General features: G+C 34.4%; 1 long non-coding RNA gene across 1 annotated transcript; it reads left to right on the top strand.

Annotated features, from left to right (window-relative positions):
- Positions 1–1,258: 1,258 nt before the first annotated feature.
- On the top strand, positions 1,259–3,649 carry LOC148780073 (uncharacterized). Its single transcript, XR_016043042.1, has 2 exons — positions 1,259–1,520; positions 3,368–3,649. It is a non-coding gene; the product is annotated as an uncharacterized LOC148780073 (long non-coding RNA).
- The last annotated feature ends 7,108 nt before the right edge of the window (positions 3,650–10,757 follow it).

The following is a 10,757-nucleotide window of genomic DNA, read 5'->3' on the forward strand; positions in this document are numbered from 1 at the left end:
ATATAGCCAAAGTGTTTTTTCGATTATCAATAGAATTTGTCCAATCACTATAAAAAAATCCAACAAGATTAATATCATTTTTCAAAATTATATTTGACACTGTGTTTCTTTGTTCATTGGATATATCTCAAAATCCTTTTTGCTACAGTAAAATGCAGTTTACGTAGTTCATGAATGAACTTAGAACAAATACTAACTGTGTGCATAATATCTGACCTTGTGCTAGTCAGATAAATTAAAGATCCAACCAAATTTTGATAAATCGATGCATCAACTTTTTCTGCACCATCATAGTTTGACAGTTTTTTATTTATTGCCATTGGAGTATTCACTGGCTTGCAATTTGACATTCTGAATCTTTTCAAGAGATCTTCAACATATTTATCTTGAGAGATAAATATTTCTCAATCTGACTGTTTTACTTGGATTCCAAAAAAATATTTTATAATTCTCAAATCACTCATTTCATATTCTTTCATCATGGCTTTCTTAATTCTTCCACCATTTTTTTATTTGTATAAGATATATCAAATCATCCACATAAAGGTATACAATTAAGAAGGAATTTCCACTTCCCTTTTCTATATAAAGTGAAGGTTTCTACATAAAGTGAAGGGTCACTTGGGCTCCTTTCGTATCCATTTTTTCAAAAATATTTATCAATTTTGCTATTTGTAGATACCCCATTTTAAATCTGGCAAATTCTTTGTTTTTTGAACCCTTAGGACCACATTATCCTAGTAAACCCAAAATCCATAGTTTAAACATTTTACCTTGTGACCCGGAACCAATCAGCCTGCCCGAAACCCTGCAGAAACCCTGTTTTGACCCAGATTTCTGTAAATGCCTTGTTTTACCAAAAAAATCATTAAAAATAGTAAAAAAATCCATTTTGACCCAAATTTTTTCTGGTAGCTTCACAAAATGCTAAGGAACACACCCAGGTTGAAATTTTTCAAGTTTGGATATAGTTTGACTTGGACGACACTACCCGTGTAGCCAGGATTTGAGTGACACTACCACCAGTGTCACCTAGACCATTTTGCCTCGAAGTTGAAATTTTCGCCCTTTTAGACTTTTTTGACCTTTTTTTGAGCGACACTGGGTGTATCTCCCAAATCTGTGACCCTCAAAATGTGCATCTTTGACCAAGGGATTTGTTTGTTACGCATGTATATCCTTCTTAACAAGCTTTAACCACTATAAGGAACTTTTTCGTGGTCATTTGAAAGGGGGCATAGAGATTGAAACTGGAGAAGAGCGAGAGAAACCCTAGAGATAGCTGTAGAAAACCCTAGCCTCCTCTCCTGAGACCCCAACCTTGAAGCCTAAGAAAACCTAGACCTAGGGCATAACAATCCTATATCAGAACTAGATATAAGGCTCAACAACCCTAGATCTAACCCTTTACACCAGAGACTGGCTGGTCGACATCCAAATCAGAGAGGCAAAAGATGACCGGTTTTGATACGGGCGAGCCCCAAAAGGCTCGGGAGTCCTGGGCCACCCGGCCCTGTTCGGTATCGTTTCTTTCATTTTATCTCTGCTACTTTATCATTTTCATTTCATTTTTTATCTTTTCATTTGCTTAAAATCATATTTTAGTGTCTTGGAACATGCCGACTCTGCCACAGATCTGAAGGTAGATATGCTCGTTTTTTAGCAGATCTGGCCTCAAATCTGAATTTGATTTGTCCCATTTTCTCTATCATTTCATTTTCATTATTTTAAGGTGTCAGATCCGAGAGATCTTCACCACCGGATCTGTCAGATTTGCATCATAAACACTATTTCAAGCTCTTGGAGTTTGTTTTAGCCCATATAATGCATTTTTCAGTTTATAAACTTTTTTGTCATTTCCTTTCTTCAACAAAATCCAATGGTTGTTCAATATATACTTCTTCTTCAAGTTCCCCATTCAAAAAAGCAGATTTTAAATCCAACTGAATAACTAGAATTTTTAATTGGGCAGCTATGACCAAAAAGGGCAAAAGTTTTATTGAAATCTATTCCAAGTTGTTGTGAATAACCTTTTTCCATCAACCGAGCTTCGTATTTTTTAATGGACTCATCTTTATTATATTTTGTTTTGTAAATCCGTTTCAATCTAATTATTTCTTTTCCTTTTAAGCGATTTGCTAATTCTCATGTATTATTCTTCTTTGTAACAGAAATTTCTTCATTCTTGGAATTTACCCAAAATTTTCTTTAGCTGCTTCTTCAAAATTTTGTGGTTCACTTGAAAAGAATGCAACATCACATAATTCATAAATTTTTGAAAGAGACTTTACTCTTCTGGGAGGCATCTCTGAATTTGAAGAACTTGAACTTGGGCTTTGTTGTCTTGGACTTGAAGTGTTTGGATCTGAGCGTTTATTTGAATCATCAATCTCTAAGATTTTTTATTCTTGGCCATATTTCTGGTTCAGTTCCATTCATTTTTCTCATAAAAAATAACATCTCTGAAAATTATTAATTTATTTGCTTTTTGATTGAAAAGGCGAAAAGCCTTTTGAAACTTCACTATATAAATTTTGTTAAATATTCATGCAAGAATAAAACATCTAACCTATTTCATTAATTTTTTCAGAAAAATGTACTTCATTTTTCTGTTGAAACCATCAATCTCTTTGAGAATAATTGGGTTTTCTACATTTTTGACATTTATATCGGAAATCTCTTGATTCGTGCCGTGATTTTTTACAAATAATACATTACGATTCATATTTACCTTTTTTATCTTAATTTTTGTGGCTGTATTTCTTCCTCTTCCTCTTCCACGGTCACCGGAAAAGTTTGTCTTCAAGGACCTCTTTGATAATTTTGAAATGCTCCATATTGTGATTTGAAAATCTGCTCATTCTTTACTCATGTGCTTCAAAAGATTCACTTAATTCTTGTAATGAAAATTTAGATACTTTGATTCTTTTATGGCTTCTTTAACATTGTAAAACTTTGTTGGCAAGCTGCTTAAAAAGAATTTGAAAATTTTTTTTTATCAAGAATATCATCTCCATAACATCGAATCTGATTTATTATTCCAACAGCTCTAGAAAGAAATTATGAACATATTCACTATCTTTCATCATCAAAATATCAAATTCTCTCCATAAATTTTGGAGTAGGATAGAATTCACTTTTTCATATCCTTGAAATTCATTTTCAAAATATCTCAAGCTTCTTTTGATTTTGAAGCAATTTTTATTCTAGAAAAGATATATCTACTTACAGCTTATTGGATGAAGAAAAGGGCTTTTATATCTCTCTTTTTATTTTCCTTATTTACATTCTGCTTTGCTTGTGACAATGAATCAAGTTCTGTTGCATCTTCTGTCACTGGATAACCATCTTCAACAATATCCTACAGATCTTGTGAGATAAAGAAAGTCTTCATTTGGAGTCTACATGAGTCGTAATCTTCTCCATCTAGGATGGGTATTAAGTCCTGGGTATAATTCATTTTCGAGGTTGATGCCATAAGGGGTTATTTCAGGACACACAAATCAGGCTCTGGTACCAAATGTTGAAATTTGTGGAACTATTGATATAACAATTTATTGGGAAAATAGCAAAGCATGATAGTAGGAGTGAAGAGGAAGCAGTATTATGTCAAACATACCTATCAGGCAAATAAAATTTTCTTCTCATATTTTAATAGGCATCCAAACAGTCTACCAACATAATAAAATTAAACGATAATGTTTCTCAATTGAGGAGGAAAACAATTGCATTTTTTTTCAATGTGAATATTTTTTCTTTGACATCCAAATTGGGCCAAAAGCATTTCACTATTGCATTTAAAATAAAAGGTATGATAGTGATACAATAAAATAGTGTGGTCATAAAAACCACAATTTCTCTTTTGAAGTTTTGGATACCTCTCATACAACACTCACTTTCTTCTTATTTCAAAGGTGTTTTTTTTTCCAATGTGCAGCGTGCCTTTCATAGACTTCTTAACCAACATGGTAATCGGTATAGTGCACCGTCGTTATGGTCTACAATGTTCTTACGTCATCCATCACAAACGACCTTTCAAGAACTTTCCATGGGATGCATAAACACCGCTTTTGTGATCTTTTAGAGAGAATCTTTTAGAGAGATAATGAGATGAAATTTGGCGGTAGATGGCGACAAAGTAATATTTTAACATGCACGTCTATGAGGGAGGGGTCTATCCTACAATCCACAACCCCCATCAACTGAAACTAAATCAGAAAAAAGTGAAATAGCTATGATACTTTTACAAGGAAAAATGGGGCTTCCTCTCTTTTCGGTGGAAACGCACAAGGAGAGAGAGAGAACCTCTTTTTGGCTCAAACCTGTCAGTCCACATCGAAAGTTCAAATTTTTGGCTCCAATCTCAAATTCAGTAAAAAGACAAAAATACCACCTTTTAATTTAAAATCATTTAATAATATAAGATATATATTAGTAAATTGGTAGTTCCACATCCCTTGCTAAACCTAGATCTTCATTTCTTTGATGGTGAAGCACTCCTAAAGTAGGTTTGGGTACTTGGATTAGACTATCCAAAAAAAAGTTATTTAGGTATTGGGGCCTTATCTCTTTGTTTTGGTAGCACAACCACTCGTGAATAGCATAATCCTGCATACTAACCAATCCACATTTTGGACTGAAAAACGCAGATAACCTTATTCCACCCAATGAGGAGGAATAAATCAATCCAAACTTTTCTTTTTTAATAACACTATCCCCACCACGGACCCACATTCATTTCAATTTGTTGAGCTATTTTAAAAAAACAACGCAACCATTGACCCTGAGATGAAGAAACCCAAACCCTGGCTGCTCCCTCTTTCTGACACGACTGAGAAACCCAACCCCGAGAAAGAAGGGTGAGAAAGAGAGAATGGGGTCGATGTAATACCCCATCAGAAAGTGGAGGATGGGTCAGGTTTTTTATGTGGGGGGTATGCTAGATATTTGATTGATTCAGCCTTTTTCTGGTTTGGCAGGTACATCTGTCTCAAAGAAACCCTAGATTTTGAATAAACAAACCTATCCTCATCACCAGGCCCTGAGCCTTCAAATTTTTTTAATGGTGAAGCACCCCCACGGTAGGTTGGCGTTTAATGGCGACATATGAGATCATGATAGAGTGGGGGATGTTTTTCTTTTTCTTTTTTCTTTTTTTCTTTCTTTTTTTTTTTTTTCTTTTTTTTTATAAAAAAAAAAAAAAAAGAGAGAGAGAGTTGGGAAGAAATAGTTAGAATTAAATTGGGAAGAGATAGTTGGAATTTAGGGGAGCGAGGCGCGAGAAGCTTCCTCTGGTCCGGGTGGGAATAGGACAGAGGGGAGACCCGGGAGACTTTCTGTAAAAGCTGCCTCTTGAATCTCCACTGTCTCGGTTTACTACTTCATTCACCACCGTCATGCATATTTGCCTGGGGTACACTAGCAGCGTACGATGTATTTAATTTATTAGTATCGTACACCTGTGCGGCAGACGTCATTAGAACATCCACAATGCATAATCTAATGGATATATCATTACATTTCAAATAAATTGAAAAACTATAATAATGGTAACTATAAAATAGAAATCGTAGAAGTATTATTCAAAATTTTGTGCACACACTCTCAATAATCGATTCCCAAAAAAAAAAAAATGGATTTGAACCCTATATATGGTCAAAACGAGTCCCTTCCAACAACAAATCTAGACCATTCATTTGGTGAATTTCAAAATCTTAGCTTTTACAAAACCAAAATCATTTTTTTTTGTTTTTTTCATATGTATATATTGTTCATCTAATGATAATAAACCATCTAAAAAAATTAGAAAGGAAAATTTTTTTCTAAAACCTAGATCTAACCATCTTATCAAAATGGACGATATGTGTTAATTAGGCTAAAAAAAAAACTTTCTAGGTTCCATTTTTATATTTTATTTTTATTTATTTCTTTTGTGATTGTTTATTAGAATGAAAAGAGTGTATATTTCAAATTTTAGATCAAACAAATGGCCGTAACATAGTTTTGAAAATTGTTGCATGAAATTATTATGCAACCGTTGCATGAAATCACTGTACTACGATGAAAGGCGGTGATCTCATGCAAGGTAGGTGCTCACACACACATTTACACATAAAGAGACCTGAATAAAAATAAAGATGTAAAATTATTTAAATAATCTCTCTCAACATCAATCGAGAATAGTGGTACATCAACACAAGTCAGGAATCCTGTTTTTAGAGAAGTCAACTTAATTAAGTAAAATATTTAAAATTTGATATGAGAGGTGTGAAAATTGATCATAACTGCTCTAGAATGAATATTTTGCGAAAAGACATATTTTAATTTTAGGAGTTATTTAAAAAAAGAGAGTATGAGATAAAATTTAAGAAGCATTTAAAATACAAAAATCGTGAAAATTCTTCATACCCAATCTAGTGGTAATATTTATACTTGAAATGCAAGCAGGGTATTCAATCCCTGCATTGGTTTCGGGTGAAAACAAAATAAAAAGGGGTGATAGAGGAAGGTCCGGTCAAATTACTTCCGGGCAAGAGTCGAGCCACAAGGCCTTCTCCCACTCAGACCGCCGGCAAAGCTGGCTTCTTGTATACCTAAGCCTTGGAGTTTAAGAGACGGTTTGAAATATGCTTTACTGAAGACGGGGCAATTTACTGAATGAGTTTTAGAAGTAGAAAAGGGAAAGAAATAAAGTAATAAATGAACAAGAGAGAGAGGGCAAGAACCAAGCAAGGGAAGCATTAAACAAAATAGCAATAAATGAAACTAGACCAAAACTAATATGTAAAATAAAAAATAAGAGCTACTCATAAATACTAACATAACCATGAAAAACAAGAAGAAGGAGGTCAATAAATGACTATAAATGAGAAGACAGAGCAAGAAATGACACTTGAGGCCCCTAGGCCCAATGCGTAGAGTCGATACCGATTTAAAGTAGATTATTGCACGATCAATCCCGGCCCTTCTGGTTTCAACGGGCACGATAATATAGGCAGAAGATGACACGGAAAATTTAATTATGTGAGTCACCTTCGGATTAAATTGTAGCTTGAAGGGTATAAGAGTTCCTATTTTAGGTTAGTTGTAGTTTGGGCTAGGTTTGGGTTCGTTCTAATAGCTTTTGTGCTTAATATGTAAATCTCTTTGACAAAGCTTACACGCTTCATATAAAATCTCTCTATTGACAGAGCTTACATGCTTAATCTAAAAATCTCAGCCCAGACTCAAGATTAGATTCCTTATTTATCAGTAAAACCAGCTTAAGACCACTATTGGATCGTTTTTGGTGCAATCTAGGCCCTTCATTTTTTGTCGCCCTTGAGACATGCTTCGATGTACTGGCAAAGGCGCCGAATTCGCATTAATTACCATTAAATGCGGTCAACAGAATTAAATGTGCCTTAAATGCTTTCTAATCATGTGACCTATTACGAGCACTGTTCTGTTGGCAGAGTGTCAGAGGCTTGGCGACACTGGCAATGACGCCAGCACCAATTGAACCGGCTTCACAACGAAATCCCCCATGTGTCGTCTTTTGAGCGTTCTTCCGTATGTTAAATAGACCAGTCGGAATTCAAAGCATATCTAACTTCCTTTGGCGCACTTGATATGATTCCTTTGGCACACTTCTGAGTTGCGACGGTGCCAGACTGTCATTCTGGCTCTTTCGTACGGTTGGTAGCTGATGTGACATTTCCTCGCTGAATCTGAGGTCGGCAACGGATTTTCATACTGACATCTGACATGTCAATACCTTCCGGCATGTATCAGTCCGTACTGACATGGAACTTTAGGGTCATATGCCAGGTTGTGTCCCAACTTTGACTGCCTGGGACCTGGCGTTGGTCTAAGGGACGCCGGTGCCATTGGCAATGATGTAGGGCCCTTCGCTCTCCATGCAAGTTCGTTTATGTGTCTCATACCTTCTGTATCGCCTTTGGAGCTGCTTTGGCACCATTTGGAGTGGTATCAAAACTTTCTACTCCTAAGTTGCCTTTGGTTCGGTAGTCCCGAGTTCTGGTCTACCTTGCTTCATTCCTTGAGTACTTTTAGCTCTATCAAGACGATATTGGGGCTCATGAGGGCTAGTTTACGAATGGGTTAGAACGATTGTGAGTGATTCAAGTATCAGGCTAGTTTACCCGGGGTACTTTGGTATCCCACAGTTTCCTCATTCAAGATCGGGGTGCCTGTAGGTAGTATTTTATATTTAAAAAACAAATGAAGATACACCAGCACATCCAATAAGGGTTTTTAAATTACCTTTTTTAAATAAGCTTTCATACAAGGAGAGAGTGTTAAAGTGATGGACTCCACATACTTTTTATCGACACCAAATAATCTTCAATTTTACCTCATTATGATATCTTTGAAAATAATAATGCAGCAGCAGTACATTAGAAAAGACCAACTAGTGCTTGTTCTTCTTCCTCTTTAACAACAAATTCCTTCTGTTTTGCCTGTAGCAGATCTAAACTAGTCATAGCACTATGATTTGGAGAATCTCTCATGTGTGAGAGAGAGAGGGAGAGAGCGATAAACATGAGCGAATTTCTCAAAACCTCTTTTTAATAATTTTATAAAGAGATAGAGAGAGGCTCCATTTTAGAACTTACAATATTTCATGCAATAAGCATGCAATATTTAAGAAATACCCATACGATTCATGCCTCTCTTTAAAAATATTGTATATTTTAGGAAGTACATGGTATAAATATGCATCCTTCCTTTTTCTAGTTTTTTATCGAGGATACAAAAAGGGGACGGAGCATCTCTCTATGGTTTAGTATCTCTTTGCTTTCTTCATATATCATTACTAAAAAAAAATGTTTTGTGTATAAAACAAAGATATAAAAAGTGTCCAAAATCTGTTGAGTACATTTATGAAATGCTCTAGAGTATGAGTACTAAAACAAAGGTATAAAAAGTGTTCAAAATTTATTAAGTACAATTACAACATACTCTAAAGTGTGAGTACCCTAACAAAACCCATATATATATATATATATATATGATTTTGGACGCCCATGGGCATACTGCTACAGTAAACACCCATGGCCCAGATTAAATCTGGGCCGATCTGACGATCACAAATGTTCGATAGTGTTTGAATTTTAACTTTTTTGTTTTTTTTTTTGGTTTTTTTTTACAAATCCAAATCACTTTAAACTTTAGGCGTGTGGTCTTAAAAAATAGGCGACTCTATGAAAAATATCAAAAAAATATTTTACATGAAAATATTTTTTTAGCCCAATTAACATAAGTTGTCCATTTTGGTGAGATACTTAGATCTAAGACCTTGGAAGGATTTTTTTTTTTTTTTACAAATTTCTTTAGATGGCTTTATTATGATTAGATGAGCAATGTTAAAAAAGATAAAAATGATTTTGAATTTTTAAAGGCTAATATCTTGAAATTCACCAATTGAATGGTCTAGATTCATTGTTTGAGGGGACTCATTTTGACCATATCAAGGGTTCCAATTGAACTTTTCGTTTTGAGATTGATTGTTGAGATAAAGAGTGTGTGCAAAATTTTGGGTCATACAAATACCACAAATATGGTTTTTTAGAAGTGTCAATTGTTGCATGAAATCATTACCCATATATATATATATATATATATAGGAAAAAGATCATGTATGCCCATGTGCGTACCAGTAAAAGTCCAACGGCCCAGATCGAATATGGGCCGATCTGACGGTCACGGTTGTCCGAGGGTGTTTGAATTTTAATTTTTTTCTACAAATCTGAATGATCTGAAATTTGGATTGTGTGTACATCTTAGTGAGGCTCACCTAATAAAAAATATAAAAAAAATAATTCGTGAAAAACTTACTTACCAAAATACCCCTAAAACATTTCGATGGTATTTTGGTCAATTTATTTTATGTAAAATATTTTTTTGATTTCTTTGTAGATTCGCATATTGTTTATGAACACACGCTCCAAATTTTAAATTATTCTGATTGGTATAAAAAACATGAAAAATGAAACATTACAGGACATCTGTGATCATCAGATCGGTCCAGATTTGATCAGGGCCGTTCGGTGTTTACTGTAGCGGTACACGAATCGGCATACTGTAGCATATGGATGCATCCATAGGTGTAGAGGTAAGGTGCAGCTTCAAATTTTATCATGGGATATAATTTTGATGTAAAATGTTGTTAGGATTATCTCAAAATCTATTTTTACATCTAATTATAGAATTTTAAAGTTTAAAATATAGGGATATTTTAAGTAATTAATCAAAGATAAATAAAATTTTTTGATATTAAAAAATTATTAACTATGAGATATAATGACACCACCTACGTGGAACATTATTTGTTTCTTAACCACTGATATTACACCACTATTTTTTTATAAAAATATCTATTATATCCCCTAATGACGAGAAATGTCCATACTTGAAAATGTTATATTGTAAAGGGTAATGAGAGTTTTACAAATGAGTATACTAAGGAAATATTTCATTTGTCCAAATACTCGTAACAAAAAAATGAGATACGAATGGAAATAGTCAAAAAAAAATGTACACCCAAATTCACACCTCTTCTTCAAACCCCACGTTCTCTTTCCTCTTCCTCAGTCTTAAACTACGACTCCTCTCTCTCTCTCTATAACTAGTAGGCATCAGCTCTCTCCATCTTGTCTCCGTCTTTCCCTATTAATCCATCCTCCCACCCCACCTATCCAGCAATGTAAAACTAATGCAGTAGCTAGAGGAATGGCAAAGAAAGTAATTTCTCA

Source organism: Amborella trichopoda, chromosome 10 (assembly GCF_054954075.1).
Source record: "Amborella trichopoda isolate Santa Cruz 75 chromosome 10, AtrichopodaSantaCruz75HAP2 v2.0, whole genome shotgun sequence".
Taxonomy (NCBI): domain Eukaryota; kingdom Viridiplantae; phylum Streptophyta; class Magnoliopsida; order Amborellales; family Amborellaceae; genus Amborella; species Amborella trichopoda.